The sequence below is a fragment of the Centruroides vittatus genome, unplaced genomic scaffold, assembly GCF_030686945.1.
Source record: "Centruroides vittatus isolate TY-2023 unplaced genomic scaffold, ASM3068694v2 contig_1042, whole genome shotgun sequence".
Classification (NCBI taxonomy): Eukaryota; Metazoa; Arthropoda; class Arachnida; order Scorpiones; family Buthidae; genus Centruroides; species Centruroides vittatus.
Genome location: NW_027120674.1, coordinates 431,395 through 448,717, shown reverse-complemented (window position 1 = coordinate 448,717; position 17,323 = coordinate 431,395). Strand labels below are relative to the sequence as shown.

General features: G+C 32.6%; 1 protein-coding gene across 4 annotated transcripts in view; it reads left to right on the top strand.

The window, feature by feature from the left end:
* Positions 1–878: 878 nt before the first annotated feature.
* LOC136969831 (teneurin-m-like) overlaps positions 879–17,323 on the top strand; it is a 148,263-nt gene continuing 131,818 nt past the window's right edge. For 3 of the 4 annotated variants that reach the window (XM_067264136.1, XM_067264128.1, XM_067264106.1), the window contains exon 1: positions 879–1,003. The gene's annotated coding sequence lies outside the window, so the exon portion shown is untranslated. The remainder of the gene's footprint in view (positions 1,004–17,323) is intronic. The other variant, XM_067264118.1, reaches the window with a different exon arrangement.

Genomic DNA, 17,323 nt, shown 5'->3' with positions numbered 1-17,323 from the left:
TCGCTTATATTCGTGTATTAAGTTTGTTGTCGGATTTTAATTAATAGAGATTTGGTCTTAATCCAAAATTTAAGTCCACCAAAGGATTGCGAATGTAAGCTGTAATAATAACAATGTACACATGACTGGAGATAAATCCCATAACATTTACTGTGTGTATGAAGAGGATGGGCAAATCTACTTCATCCTTTTCTACACATCTTGGAAATTTGTAAACAATGTAAAGCCCTTTTCCTATTTTCCTTGTTTTTGTATTAGGTGGGATGAAAATCTTGTGTTTGTATTAAAAAAAGAATTTAAAAATGTAGGATCCCTATTTAAGAGTAGTATATTAATCCGAAGTGAGGGTGTTTATGTAAAAAAACACTATGGAAAATGAGGAATCTTCGTCTTTCTTCCCATCTTTTATGAGTTTTGATATAAAAAAAGGGTTTATTTGTTTAAAAAAATAGGGTTTCTCGTATGAAAATCCTTAAAATTGAGCTACAAATAGGAATTTCGTGTAAAAAACAACAGTTTATTTATTAAAAAATAAGGATTTCTATACGAAGAACAACAACTTCCTTGTAAGAAATAATGTTTCTCCTATTCAAAATAAGAGTTTCCTTATAAGAAAAAGGTGGGTTTGTGGCATAAGGGCTGAGTGCCTTTACGAAAAATGAGGTATCTTACGGACAACACCGGCTTCTACGGATAGAATAAGAGTTTGCACACATAAATCGAAAATTATTAAATTATACCACGATAAAAATATAGTAAAAGTTGATTGATAAAGCGGGAAGGAAGGCGAATCGAAGCAGCATCATCCCCTCGAAGCGGTAGTCGACCTGCCCAACACCGAGCCCGTAGAACATACTGCGTTGTGTGGCCCCGTCATTCAGCAGCCAGCCAGAGACAAGCTTAAGTCGTGTCTGAACTGCTACACCCTCCCCTCTTACTTCGGAGCTTACTCGAATTGTATGGATCCACAAAACTCAATAGTGTATCCCATATCTCGGCTAAGGTGAGTACCTTCGTTCTCTCTATCTCCCACTCTCCCTTACAGGCGTTAGACACCCCCTTTCTCTAAACTTAATAGGTATTGTTAAACGAGACACCCGTCTACACCCTCACAGATATGAGCAATTAAACCGAATTTTTCACCCCGATCGTCGAGCACCCCTTTGTATAGGGATGAGGAATTGGTTTTCTAGCGAAAATTTAACAATGCAAACACCAGATTTTGCAAATTTAACGTCTCAATAACCCACCTTTCGTGGATATTTCGTTAAAGTTTACAGGTTCTGGTGGGTTCTCCTCGTCACTTCAGTGAGCTCGTGAACATTTTTTTTTTTTTTTTTGGTTATAGTTTAATGACTCGGGTTCGCATCGAATTATAAAAAAATCTGGTGTGTGGGGAATGTAATTATTCTAATGGTAAGTCTACTCTGTATGCATGTACCTTTAGAGATAGTTAAAATCTAATTTTCGCGAGTGTGGCCACATCCTCCTACCTACTGACAGAATGTGATGGATAAGGGACGATGATGATGTGCATTAATATTAGATTACTAAAAGCTATTCAACTGATAATCTGGGAGTTGCCTCGAATGAAATTCCATTCTCTTCAATGATAATTCTCTTGTTAAAGTAAATATTATTTACTTTCTTGTAAAAAAAAGGAAACAAAATTCTCTTCTCGGGACTCAGGTGCAACTATGAAACTACCCGAATATTCACTTATCTTTATAAAAGATCTTTCTATAGAAAATTATAAGTAAATTCGTAATAATTAGAGGAATTTTTAAACAAAATTTCACTTCTAAAATACACTCGTCTTCTTAAAAAAACAAAAAAAAATCACAATTAGATGAGGAATTGAACGAAGGATTCGAGTATTTTATCACCTACATCACGTGCACTTTAATTAAAAATCCTGACTTTCCCGGTGATGCTGTAGGTTTGAGATGATGATGATTGATTGATGAGGCAGAATGGACGTTGCTACAGTTTATAATAATAGTAATAAATGTATATATATATATATATATAAGAGGAAAAAGGAGGAAAGGAAAGAAGAATTCGTTCAAAGTATCGATTTTTAGCTCAAACGAAACAAATGTTAGAGCCGTGTATAGTCCATTAACGAACATTAAATCACACGTTGTTGTCATCAATGAAATTAGCTTAAATCTATCCTGGATCATTAAACCACGTGACTATATCAAGTAGTTGACCATGTTTCCATTCCGTGAAAGAATATAACGAACGGGAAAAGAACCGGCAAAGAACTACACAGATCCTTAACAAACCAGAGTAACTGTTACTACTACTGTTTTATTTTATTTTTTATTTTTTACTTACTTTAAAGAACTTCTAATCAGTGGATCATTAAATGGGATCTATGGGGAAAAAAGAAGGAAATAGTAGTATCATCATTCTTAACTAGAAACAAACAAATCATTAGAAATTGCATAAGAGATGAGGAAGAGTAGAGAAATAGTGATGCAGATGAGCAAGGAATAAGTCGAAATTGTTGAAGAAAAACTTAAATCCTTTTGAATAATTTATGAAAATTATTAATTGAGAAGATTTTCCTTTCTATTGCCTTTAGAAATAATAGAAAAAAGACACAAAAAATAAAAAGAAAATCTATAGCAATATCGTTACTTCCTTCGTTCTAATTAGATTTGTTGTAGATATTTTTATGTTTGTAGCGAATGGATTTTTATCGATGATGATGGAAGATTTTTCTTGATTTAACACAATTCTCCATTTGTTTATTTTGTTCCGTTTTAATTAAATATGAAAATTCATCTTTTATTGACGTTAAGGTCTCCTGTTTTTTCGTGTTTAATTACATCAATATTTGATGAATTTTTAGCAGAATGCCGTGTTTAAATCTACTCTTCTTCATCTTGATCTTCTCTAGAATTTAAAAATAATCGCTCTAAACGTTACGATGGTATTAATGAAAGAAATTCGCGTGTTTTGATTGTGTTATAGAAACAATAACGTTTTCTAAAGACGTTTGAACTGAAAAAAACAAACGCTAATACTACCACTACAGAAACAAAATCAATCTTTTGTGATCCATTTAAAAGAAACAAACAAGTGTTTGCTGCTGTTGTAGGAAACAAGATGTACGTTTTCCAGAACTATTTACTCTAGAAACGAAACATTTTCCGAAATATGTTTACGTCGGGAACAAGCTGCGAGGATTCTAATGCTAATACAATAATAACATCCAAGTTTTTTGAAGAGAATTCGCATTTAGAAGAGTTTAAATGCTAGGATAGAAAGAAAATTGATGCATTGGACGGCCGTTTCGTCTAGAACGAGCCCCAGCGATTCGGTGCTATTATGGCAACAAAACGCCAAGCTTTCTAGAATTGCACGCGCGGGAAACAAAACACAGAAACACAGCTTTTACCTGTCAAAAACCGAGGCGCAATTATATAAAAGAGTTTGGACAGATTGCCAAAAACGTTGGAGGTGGAAGCATTTCGATGATTTCAGATAGATTTACAGTTATCCAGAGCCAAGATATCCGGTATACTAATGACGTCATAACGGAGAGGAAAAACGTCACTTTAGTAAGCCCCCGATCGATGCAGCATACAGCGGTAAGTATGGCAACACTTTATAAGAGCGAGTGTCTGTCCTGTGGTTATCTTGCGTTTGGCAAATGACAGTTGTCTGCACCAGAAACAAAAATGAAACACGGGCTTAATTATCAAAATACACGTTCCATGCCAAGAGTTAATTGTTTGCCACATTCGTATATACTAAACCAGAGTGGGATGTTTCTAAAAAAACGCCCCCTTTTAATACAAAAAAAAACAATTCAAAGTTTACAACCGACCCCCGTTACATCACGTGTTTCGAAGCTAATTTGCATACTTGAACGCGTTTCATACACACGAAAAGGAACCATTTTTTGCGAATTATTATTATTCTAACGCTGGGTCCAGTCGAAAACTCCATTCTGTCGAAAAGGGATTAACTTTATACAAACTGTAATCCCCCCTTCGAGACGGTAAATTTACTGCCTCGAGCTGATATACTGGTTTTTTGATACTTCTAGGTGGTCTTGCGGAACGAACTATGGGGGATACATCAAATGATAACTCACTTGCTACAGCTTAGAGGGAGTGGGGAGAAGGATTAAAGGTGGGGAGAGGAAGCGAAGATAAAAACAAGAACGAACACAGAGTAGAGATTAAAATACAATCTTTTGTTCGTAGGATTATAAGTACAAGTCGAAATGGGGGAATCTGTCCAGCCCCATTTGCGACAGCTGCTTTTGTTATGTTGACCCTCTGTTTACGTAGAGGTTCGGTTCTAGAGGGATTCCGGGAAGTCGGATATCTTAAGCTTCTAAACACCCCTCCAGTGTCTTATTTTTCCCGACTAAACTCTGGTTAATGTCAGTAACACGTTTGACTAAATCCACAACCGGGCTTTCTCAACCCCCCATTCTTAGTTTTTGTACTATTCTACTCGTTTATCCTTCGTCCCAATTCGTTATATCCGGAAAGTGCTGGTTAACGAAAGCATAACAAGGCATTCCCCCGTTATGGCGTTAGTGTGTTAGAGTTTACTGCTTTCTTTACGTAAAGTGGGTGAATGGTTTGTCCTACAAGAGGGTGAATAATTAACTAAGTTAGAAAAGATGGCTGGTAAAAAATATCGTGATGTTTTTAATATAGGAAACAACGTTACTCGTAAATAATGTATTATCTCTGCGTTAATGCTAAATTCATTATTGATCAGTATCAAAATGTTATAGGCGATCTTCCCTCTTGATAGGTGATTCATCATATATTAAAATGGGTTTCGTTATTAATATAAGTTATTCATGGACTGGAAAATTCTCACGAGTCAAAATATAGTTATAAATCTGGAAAAAATTTGGTTAATTTATTCTCTAGAATTATAATTTTCATAGATAAATTATAGAGTAATTTATATTCTATTATTTTTAACCGTTTGCATCTTATTAATATCAGTGCAGACGCTGAAAAAATAGTGTTTTTGAATGTTTTACTCAATTAATTTACATGATTTTGAATAAATTTTATATTTTTATACATTTTTAAGCGTAAAACAGAGGTCGGAAGTAAAAAACTATTATAAAAATATACTCGAAACAATGAAAATTCATGTGAACATAAGTGGATATCTGCGAAATACGTGAGATATTAAATATTCAAAGAAAAGCACGCCTACTTCCGGATATTTGAATTTTTTCAATCAATCATCGTTAAGTTATCAATTTCTTCGACCAATCGTCGTTCAGATTTTTTAAAATGTCAAGGTATATTACATATATCGCGGAGATCCGCTTATGTTTATGATATATTTAATGTTAAATATTACATTTTCAAGGGTTTTTGATTTATTTACGTTACAGCCCTATACAAACATTTATTTGCGTTAAAATTTAACGTATAAAATTGTTAAAATTTAGATTACAAAATGTGTAATGTGGAGATTTAACATGTTTAAACTAAAAATAAATAAACCTCATATCGATATTTACTCGGACAATTATTGAATTTCTAATAAAATTTATTTGTTTTCGACTTTTTCTAAAAATGTCGTGAATGTTTATCAATGCAAATACGCACTTTTTTTTATTATTAAGATAAAATTAGATTAAATTACTTTTATCTGGCAAAAATGAAGAATAGAAGAAGAGGGGAAAAAAATCAATAAGAGCAAACTAGATAAATTTATTAACAAAATTTTATTATATATTTCTTTTTTCGAGCAAAATTAAATTAAAAACAAATAAATCAAAGAAAAATTCGAAATTTTGTCAATTGTGTATCGAAAGATTTCTATTTGAGATGCTGAAGAGAACGGAGAAAGTCTTCAGTTTGGAGCAAGAGGATGAGATTTTTCTGTTTGTTCCTCAGCATCTCTCTTCTGTTTTCTGTTCTGTGTCTTGTTTGTGGATAAGTTCAAAAAAATATATCTGAAAAAACCACACCAATCGCATCAAAGTTTTTACTCTGGTTAAAGTTGAGTTGGGTGCAGCAGGAAAGCCACCATTGCTTAAACTATCTTTCTTATTCTAAAAAAAACGATTTTTTTTCTGCTTTTCAAAGTGTCTTGGAAGTTCTTTGCAGCTGTGAATATTTTTAAAGACTTTTTTTCCCTTTTTCTTTCTTCTTTCTTTCGTCGACCATTTAAAAAAAAACTTTTCTGACGTTTCTTCCATCTTAAAAAATCTCCTTTAATTTTTAATAAATATATTTTTAACTTTAAAAATTTGTTTAAAATTTTATAAAATTAATCTCCCTAATTAAACTTCTCCTCTTCTTCATCCTAAAAAACACGAAATTAATTTCAGAGATGCTTTAAAATTGTAAGAAATACATTAAAAGTCAGAATTTTCTCCTTTTTTTTTGGTTATTTTTAAAACACGAGTTAAATCATTCATCAAAATGAGTGAGAAAAACGTTAATGAGCTAACTCTATCTGTCTGTATGTAAACTTTTATCTTTTCCTGTTTAATATCCTGTTAAAATTTTTATATCAATTTTGTATAAAATTTCGATTTAATTAAACAATTGCCCTTCTTTTTATCATTATTATTATTTTTTTGAATGACTCTTTGTTAATTATCTTCGATAACTTTTTTGGAAATTTGTATATTTTTCCAGTTTTTAAGCGTGCAAAAAGAAAAAAAAAATTAAACTCGCTTTATTCATAATTCTAAGCAAACTTATTAACTACATCTTACTTTTTAAACTAATTATCCAGCATCTTGTGATGCTGGAGAAGCGCATAACTTAGTTACATTAACGTGAGATTTAGTTACATTTTTATGAAATTTTCTTTCTTTTTCCAAAAAATTTAGAAAGTTTACTTGTACGAAAATGCATTTTTTAATAATTAAATCGAGTTTTTCTCTTTTTTTAAAATTGAAATCCATTAAAGAAAATGCCTTTCGCTTATTAATTTTAACGCGAATTTAGCGTGAAAATTGAGCCAAAACGTGTCGAATTTTTAGACTTTTATACTTCAAACAGTTACAATCGGTATACAAAGAAACATTTTATATGTAAATATTTACAAATTTAAAAGGTTAGGTCGAATTTAGAGAGAGAGAGAGAGAGAGAGAGAGAGAGAGAGGGGGAAAAATGACGAGGAGGAGAAGTCGTGAAAAGATTCAAATAAAATATTTAAAAATTTTATAATTGTCCTTATCGATATGTATTGTTCAAATTTCTAGTGTTTAATACACACGAGACGGATGGCGTGCAAAGGTTATTATGCTTTGACCATTGTGTAGCCACTTTGAAAGGAGGAGGAGCGACTCCCGTTCGACTGTAAGGAATAGATTCCACTAATTAATTTCTATTGTTGCAATACAGATTCGTGCATTTCTGATCACGTGGCATCGTCCAACGTCACGTTAACTTCCTTCCTTGCATATACGCCTGCCAGGCACGCCTGCTAAAACTATAGAAAGTTTCGCCTTTACCTATCATTAGCCTTGGGTATAATGTAACTACAGAATACTTGGAAGAACTCTTGTAGAAAGGATACTGACGTTTGTACGATTTGCCGCTTCTCTTTGAGGATTACTTGTGACTCCTATTAAGCATGATGAATGAATTTTGGGGTGATTAATATGCCGATACTCCGAGGAGAATCGAAGGGTTTTAATTGCACGAAACGAATTTTGATTAATGTTTACGCTCCGGAATTGATTTCCTTCTTAAATTAACACTTTTGATAGTTAGTATTATGCGTGATAATTGAGGAAAATACGTAATCCTCCCTTAGGATATGCAAAATTTATACTGGAAACGGCAATATATAATGGTTAAACGCGATTATTTTCTATATTCTAATCAAATTTTTGTGTTATCCAAGTGACTTTTTTTTAATCTTCCTCTTCCACACTTCACGCTCGGATTAATTGATCCCATGGTTCCCCTTTCCCAAATCCTATTTAAAGTAATCGTTAACTCAATTTTATTACTTTCAGATTAGTAACATGTGCAAGAGCTAACTTTTCCCCCAAACGTTAAACTTTGGGGATCTCCAGCGGGTGATAATTTAACAAATCCGATCGGATTTCGTCGGATTTCCATTCTTCCTTTGTCCTTCTGGCCAATTCTTTCGACATGTTACTTCCTATCCTTTATTGAATCCAAATTTTAAATTAATTTCAAAAATTAAGTTTGAATTTTCGGCTATTTTTCCACCTTTGATTTTTTTCTACTTTTCAATCTGTAGATCGTGAGCTACGAACAATGTTCCTTGATTATTTCGCGAATAATGCGAAGGAATGCTTCAAAGATATCAATTTTATAATATATTTAAGTCAATTAAATGTAGTTTATAAAATTTTTCGGTATATTTATGCATTTTAACGTCGTAAAACGTGAATTTTTAACGTTACTCCTGTTGAATGCTTGTAATGAGGAGTTTTTTCTTTTAGAAACACATTTATATAAAATTGTAACAAAAGATAGTTAAATTTCTATGCATTAAAACATTAAAATGTGCGAATTTTAATTAGAAAACGCAAAAAAAACTGATTATATTCACGAGTTTAGAAGATAAGAGGATAATAGGGTAACGTCGGGGATAAGATATATCTGTATATCATCAAGATAATGAGTAAAATTAGTTAAGATATCCCAAGAGGAGATTAGAGCCGCTTGTGGACGTTGATAATTCTGACATCAGAATCATTCGATGCCTAACGCAGTCTGGCAATCATTAAGCAGAGTTTTATGTTGACTCTAATAACACGTCGTACAATGCACTGTACACGACGAAAGATTAATTATCTTAAACGATTTAGTTATAGCTAATGTTGAAAGTATTGTATTAAATGCAGAATTATTTCTGCTAGCCATTAATATGTTAGAAAAGCGTCGCAATGTACGATAATTCCGTCGTCCGTTCTTCCGTATATCGACACAGAAAAAGTCGGTTATTTACGCGAGTTTTTCACGTAAAATAATTTACAAGAGTGACTGCTATACAGTACAGTAGCCATTTTGAAGTATAGAATAATTGAAAATACAGAAAAATGCTGCAGTAATGAGAAATTCTGTCCCCTCTTTCACGTATCAACATGAAAAATCTTAATTGTTTAAACAAGTTTGTCCCTTGTGTACAGTCGGGGAAAAAAGGCTTTATTACCTCTACAGGAGGCCTACAGCGACCCGAGTATAGCATAAAATAGAAAAGTATTTAGGAAAACGTCGCTATAACGAGGTATTCACTCCGTATAGTATTACAAAATTCGGTGTTTATCAATTAAAATACTGTACACTACTCTTTCTATTATATTAAAGTGTCGAAGCAACGTGCAATTTAATGTTTTTTTTTTTACACAAAGCAAAAGAATCCTCTACTGGATGTTGATTTACCACTTAAAATACTGTACAAACGCAGGTAAAATCGTGTACAATACAAAACAGTTTAATAATATTGTATAGTAAATAATCAAAGAAGAGCGTGGAAGAGGAAGAAAATTGATATTTGCCAATGGGAATTAAGCCAACTTCTAAGAATAGTCGAGTGGTGTTGTAGCACCAATAAATATCGAATCGTTGACAAGTGAATGACAGATATACCTTTAACATGCTCCTACTTAATCTTTCAAAAACAAGCTTGGAAAGCTGGTGTCAAAGAAAAAGAAAAAAACCAATCACTTTTCGACTTCCAAAAAATTTATATATGTTCTACTATATATCAGTGGGAAGATAATTGTTCAATCAAATCTGTAATCATCACTTCCTTTTCTACAGACGGGGGTGGATCCACTTCTCTATACTCTGTCCAGCTGGATCGGAGGTGGAAAGATCTATTGTCGTCAACGATTCTCCACCTCCTATTTTCTTTCTTCGGCTTAGAAGCAACGTATCCTCTATCAGCAGCAGTAAATCTGTAGGAATTTTTGGAGGGGTCGAACCCGTGACGGTGGCAGTTACGGAGAGTAATGATACTTTAATGATTATTGAACTGAGTAAGGATCGTTGGAGTCGAGACAGAGTTCCACAGCATCTTTTACTACTACTTATATTTACAGAATGATGCGGAGGAGGATGTTGTAAAGCAAATCCGATGCGGCGCTATATTTATAAATTTCATTATATATATATATATATATTTTATTTTTTAAATTTTTAAAAAAGACACACTTTTTTACATTTATAAATGGCGTTAGGGTGACAAAGTTTTTAATTTATTTTCCTTAATTTTTAGTAAGTAGGGTGGAGATAAGAATCTCTGACGTTGGAAATCACTTAGGAGTATGAGGTCTGTTCCCTTAACGTTCCGCGTAAGCATTCTCTTCCCCCCTCTTCTAACCATACACCGGATACCGTTGGCGCCGTGGGACACACGTGACAGTTTGGTATCCCCGGGTGGAAGCCATAAAACCTTTCTGGGAAATGGAACCATAAAAAGTAAAAGTTGTGCTTTGACCCACCGAATTTCACCACCTGCGAGTCTCCTTCCATTTGCCCAATTATTTTTTTTTTTTTTTTTTTTTGACTAAATTTACATATTGGCTCCTATAGAATAGACATTTTTGTCGTCGTCCTACGTCACACTAAGTTAGACAAACTTTACCCCCCTTCTACAGGCCGTACGATAAAGATTTAATACACAAATTTTCGAATATTTCTTATCTTTATTGCGGGAAAAGTACTTTTAAAAGTGATTTACGACAAGAAAGTCGCCGCTTTCAGAAATTTCCAAAAAAATTTCGCGTACGATTTTAATGCGAATTTGGCAATTTTCTCGTTAAAATAAGAATTATTTCGTGTCCAAATTTCATCGATTATTAAACTGCGGCTTCCAATTTCTATGATTTTTCTTTTTCTTTAAGAAAATATTTAATTTTTCCAAAAAACTTTTCAGTGTTTTTAGAAAATGTTTGCTCGGGAAATACTTAATTTCCACCGAAGACTTTAGAAAATATCTTAAAAATTTTTGAAGAAATTAGATATTTTTTTTAAATTTTCCCTCAAAGAATTTTCTAAGTGATTTTTCATAAAGTGCGAAGAAATTAATTATATATATATTTTAGAAATAAAATTTAATTTCCTCAAATTTCTAAGTGTTTCCGGAAATCGTCAAATAATTTTTCGGACGATATTTAATTTTCCCGCATAAAAAAGAAAAACAAATAAATTTAGTGTGTTTTTGGGGAATGTTTACACAGGAAATGCTTAATTTACACGGAAGATTTTTTAGAAAATATGTAATTTCCTGAAAGGCGAATGCGTTTTTAGAGATCGTTTAGTTCCCACCTCTTGGAATCCGCAAGAAAATCCGGAAAAAAAGGAAACCTATTCACGAATTTTAATTGAGTTTTCTATTCTTTATGATTTTCATCTGGAAAATCCTACGACAAAACAAGAAAAACTCGAGAAAAAAAAAAACACACACACAAATACAATACAACACCAACCGATAATTATATTTCAAATTAACATTAGCGAGAGAGAAACACAAGAAATTTCTTCGTTTCATTTCCGTTTTTGGATTGATGTTCAAAGAGAAAAATACGAACATTCTCAACTAATGAACGTTCCTCTAGATTCTCGCTTAACTAGGCAAGAACAGGAAAATATGATGAACACACACACACACACAGAGAAAAAAATTAGGAAAATAGAGGAGAGAATGAGAAGTTGTTTTCACTAAATCTAAAGGGAGTCAGAAATGGAAATTACATAGAGTTTTCCAAAAAAAAAAAAAAACATTTCCGGAAAAGAGGAAACTGCTCGAAAATTGATGAGGACCTTAAGCTAATATGTAAATTGCGTATTGTTCAGCTGAATATTTTATGCACAAGAAGTTGGAGGAGAGAGAAAAAAATTGGTGTAAAAATTCACTCGAATCTTTAATCTTTCTTGTACAGGAATTATGAGATAACAATACGAGGATCATTGTTGTAATTTAATCGTATAATAAGGACGTGTAGTGTGTGTGTGTGTGTGTGGGTGCCATTAAGGAAAACATCAACAGATGGATCGATATTTTCTTCCACATCAATCATAAAAATATACTACTAACTGATACCCTGCTATGGGATGAATGGTCGGGTATTATCGTTACTGCATCCGCAATATGTGTAGGCCCTATTGTAGGTGTAGAATAGGGGTGCGATGAGCTATTTATCTAAAAAAAATAGTATCGCCTGGATAGAACACGTGGTTAGTTACTAGTATTTTCTTCTTCGAATTAACGTGCATCGCGTGCCATTCTATTAATCGTTGGGGATTCTTGGCACGTGCGAGTGCGTGCCTTCGTTTACCTCGATATAAGGACATATTCGACTCCACCCTGCGTTGGTGCCTCTTAGAAAGATAGTTACCAGCTAAGAGTGGGGGGTTCCTTTTAGGTAATTTATATACCGTATTTTTTTCCAGTAAAATATTAAGAAAATATATAGAATTATATACGGGATTTTTTGATTTATGAGGTAAAATTATGTAGAATCATCTCAGTAGCTTCTAAGATCCATTAACTGTTGCTGGAGCTACTGCGTGACTAGTGAGAGTAAGTCATAAATAAATCGAAAAGTTGGCAAAAAGAACTTGATCAAAAAGTGATTTTAGAGAAAAGGGAAAAAGAAAACTCAATTTTTTATATTTAGAAGAAGAAATAAAGTAAAAGAAATATATATATATAAATCCATAAAAGATGCGGGATTCTTTATATAGAGACATAAAGAAGAGGAACATGTAGCGAGGGAGAAAGATAGACAATCGCGTGTCTTGACATTCTAACGTATCTGGATTACATTACATTAACTGGTGTAGAGTATTCGGAATTCAAAGGTCGTATGGTTGTATCATTATATCCTTGGCCTTCCATTAGCTGTCGGTAGTCAGTGGTGGAATTTTCTTTCCTAAGTGGCTACTTTACGGCAGGTTACGAGGGCAAGAGAGAAGGAAAAAAGAACTAAAAATAAAAAAATAAGAAAAAATAAAATGGCGAGAAAGAAGCATCCATTTCCTTATAATCCACTTTAGAAACTGGGTCCGATCCACTGTAGTCAGTAATGAAAACAGACTCGCTGTCAGCCTTACTTGGACGCCATTTCTGCCAGAGGAGGATTTTAATGTTCTCCCCTTAATGGCTTTCTAGAAGTGAATAAAATAAAATCTGCCGTAACACGTCTGCTGGAATTTTCTCCTCCGTTTTAAAATTACATTTGCTTACCGAAAATAATTAAAAATTTCTCATTTTAGGGCTTGTTTTCTTCTCTTAACGCAACAATATGAAGCGGTTCGTTCACGCCTTTTAGCATACCAATTGGAACATTTTGTGTTCCTCTCTTAACTACACCTGTATATGCTTTATATTATATAGAAAGATATCAAAATCGATCTGTAAAAACTCGAAAAAAAAATTCTATCCTAATTGGATTGCAAGGGAGGGGATTGAAAAGGTGAAAAATAAAAGTTTCCTGTTTTCGGTTCTCCTTTTTTTTTCTTCTTCTTCTTCTTCCTGCTATAACCTCCTTCTTTTTTTCAATTTACCATTACTGTCATCCTCAGGTTTGGTATCGAATGTCCAATGACATTCGATACCTTTTTTTAGAACATTCTAGGTAATTAGTCTTTTTTGGATTGCCTCTTCTCAATTTTTTACTTCATTCTTTCGCTTAAAAATGTTAACTTTTTTGGGTTTTTTTTAATACAAGATAAATCTTTATTCTAATTTAGACTTTAATATTTTGATCATTTTTAGAAATTTTCCAACCAGAAGACGAAGAAATTTTTATATTCCATGGGTGGTAATTAAGTCTAGATCTAAATCTGGTGCAGATTTACTCATTAGAACAGAAGATACCTTTAAATAGCATCGTTAGAATCGTGATGAAAAGTGTTCTTTTTTTTTCGTCCTTGGTTTTTTCTGATTTACACGCTTTAATTGTTGTTCTTTCTCTCTAGAGACAGATTCAAATGCAGATAGCCTATCTAAATTCCGTTATTATATTTCTTTAATCTAGTGTTAGTTTACTGTATAACAATAGTGAACACGATATCTCTTCTCTCCTTCCATTAAATGAATATTTATATTCTTAATTGATCTTAATTACTGAATTTTATTTAATTTACCGAATGAATTATCGATAAAACAACTTTCTGAGATAATAAACTTGATTAAATTTAATTCGGTAAAGTTTTCGCTTTTCAAACATTTAAAAAAAATCGATTACGACGATAATTGGTTGTTGATATGGTTATCTTAATGGGAATTGGTTGCTAATACGGTTCTCTTAACGATGATTGGTTAAAATTTAAAAAATGGGAGGAGTTAAGCCGATTTAAATTCAAACTGACCAATCGCCGTTGACGAGTTCGTATCTGCAACCAATCGGCGTTAAAAAAAATTTTCTCGTTGTATCTTACATACGATGCAAAGGACTATATATATGTTGAATATTTTTCAATTATTTTTTGAGATTTATAATATATTTAAAGGTTTAAAATGAATAAATATACATTATATCTAATTTTGCATTAAAAATAAATTTAAAAACGTCATAAAATGGTGAATTAAAATAGAATTTTTAGTGAAAATGTGTAATTTTAGAGAGGCGTCATTTATCGTTTCCATCGAGACGGATATCGAGATAGAGCACATTTCTAAAAGTATAGAAATCAACGATACAAAAAAATCAATTCTTTCGAATCTGGAAAGATATGACAGACAAATTTTTCCTTGGAAAAAAGGAAGGAAAAAATATAGAAAAATCTAAACCCTAAGAGTATCGAGATAGATTACGTATATAAATTTCTCTAGTCTGGAAACAAATATTTTTAGAAAAATGGTAGAAGAGGACGAGGCGAAAGGTATATTTTAATCAAAATTTCGATGAATAATACAAAATGACATAATTGAAATGATTCAACTGCGGGTTTTGTAGATTATTTAAATAATTCTAGCTTTGTGTAAGTGAGATTTTGATTGGAGGAGAGAAGAAAGCGTCATCATCAAAGAATGCAAAATTGTTTTCGTTTAATCCACTTGTCAAGAAATGCATTCCGAAACAATTCGGCATTCCTTTTGCATTTAATAGTGTGAGAAGTATTCTCTTTACCAAACAATAGTTTCAAATAACATGCAACTATTTCCTGGAAGCTAAAATTGGTGCTTCTGCGGGAGAAGGAAAACGAGAGGACGAAGAAGAAGACGACGTTGAATTTTGCTACTGTTATCCGGCATGTAGCTTTATGAATTATTTATTTCCGTTTTGTTGTACATATGACATACAGGAGATTTTTCCTCGTATAAAATTCCATTTATTACACACCAAGAGAAAATTGCAACCGAGATTTCTAACTGTCTTCTTTTTTGATCAGTCTCGGAATATAACTCTATTCCAAAAAAAGCAATCGAACGTTACGTCTCTATGCCTTACTTTAAAATGGTTTCTTTAGGTATTCCATTAAGATTTCTTTCTTTACTTTTACCAATTTATCCAAATATACTCCGAGATTATGCCGTTATATGTAAATATAATGCATAAAAATTATGGATTTACTGACATTTTCTCTTCTATAAGCCATTCTTTAATGGATCGAATCTATATGTCATAAGCGCTTTGCTCTCATTCTCTTTTATTGCTACCAAAATTTGAAGAGTACAGAATTAAATGGTAAGAGATTCTTCATGTAATTCTCGATAAAAGCTTAGATTTGATACCTTTTTGATGAAGATAACAGAGAAATCATTTATGGGCCACGACTACTTTCTCTTTAATTTTAATGTGTAATAAAATATAATATCGTTGACTTTGTAATATAAATCTTCAGAAAATTGTTAACTGATAAGGGAAAGTGCTCACGTACCAGGACTGTATCAATGTAACGTAGTGCCGGTCTGTTTTACTTCTATCGTCGAGTAACGACCCAAGAAATGGTGAGGTATTGACAAGCATAAACCATACGACTCCCAACGTTATCTCATACTTTTATATATATAAATAACTTTCCAAACACTAAAAAAAATTCAAGAAACACGTCACGAAAGTGGTAGAAACTACGTAAATCGATCGTGTATAATTAATTAATAAGGAGTCGAGTTAATGAGTAAAAAATTAATTTGTATATATTCCGCTCGGTTTTTGATATTTTTAATTAGTTTCTAAAATTTTTTGAGCTTTCTTTAGTAATGACGAATGCTTTCGACTGCATCTACGCTAACGTTTCCCAATGGAATTTACACAAATTACATCGTGCCAACATCATAAAACAGTTTTACTAAAGAGTACCTTAATTAAGAGCACATAATCAGCACATTGATATGGTGTTACAAACGGCAGATCTTCTTTGCTTTCGACTCCCTCGTGACATCGTGAATCATCACGTTCGAATCTCCTTCAGCTACGGTTTATGCTAAACTAATTACAATCTACCGACTCGTGAAGGTACTACCCCTTTGCAAACAGCCGATTTCGCATGCTATCGGTAATTTTTTCATATTTTCGTGATATTTCTATTTTTCTAATCCAAATAGATGAATTCTTTTCGTATAATTTAAACCTCACGAAGTTGAAAAATAAACCCTTGTCGACTTGATTAATGTTTGCATGCGTTTAGAAAAGTATGTGGAACGAAATGGTTAATCATCTTCTGCACGATAAAAAGACCCGTTTATGTTGAAAATTTTCTATGTACCAGGTATTTTTAGAACTAGACGTGCTGAATTTTGCAGTTTAATGGATTCCTTTCTTGCGTATTGAAGCAGAATTTCGGATTTTTCCGCGGATCTATTCTTATATAAAAAAAATTGGCATTCGAACACAGAAATATCCGACATCTTTCCATCTGAAATGTGTATTTTTAGGTGTTTTTATAATCTTTAATATATTTTAAATCTTTTAAACATAATTTTCAACACATGTATGACTTAAAAGCGATGCTATTATTCCCTTCTAACGTGTACTGTATAACGTATTCGAATTTCTCCGGGAGTTAAATCATGAGGAATCGAAAATAAAATATAATTTATAGAAAGAATAGCTTTCAAATTAATTAAAGTTCTTGAGAAGGAGGAGTCGTCTGAAGTGGAAAATTCTAAAAAAACGTTATTTACAAGTAATCAGAATCTGGAAAAACAAACGATAGTAGCAAGACGTAGATAAACACTGCAGCAAAACGACATAGAATAAGAAAAAATCATTGTGGAAAATAACAATATCGACCACCAGACTGTCAAAAAATAGAGGAAATAAGTAGAAGAGGAGGAGAGGAAAAAAGTCACAATATGTGTCAGCATTTCAAAAAACATAAAGCAGAAAATGGAAGAGGGAAAGATCTAATTATAAAATGGTAAA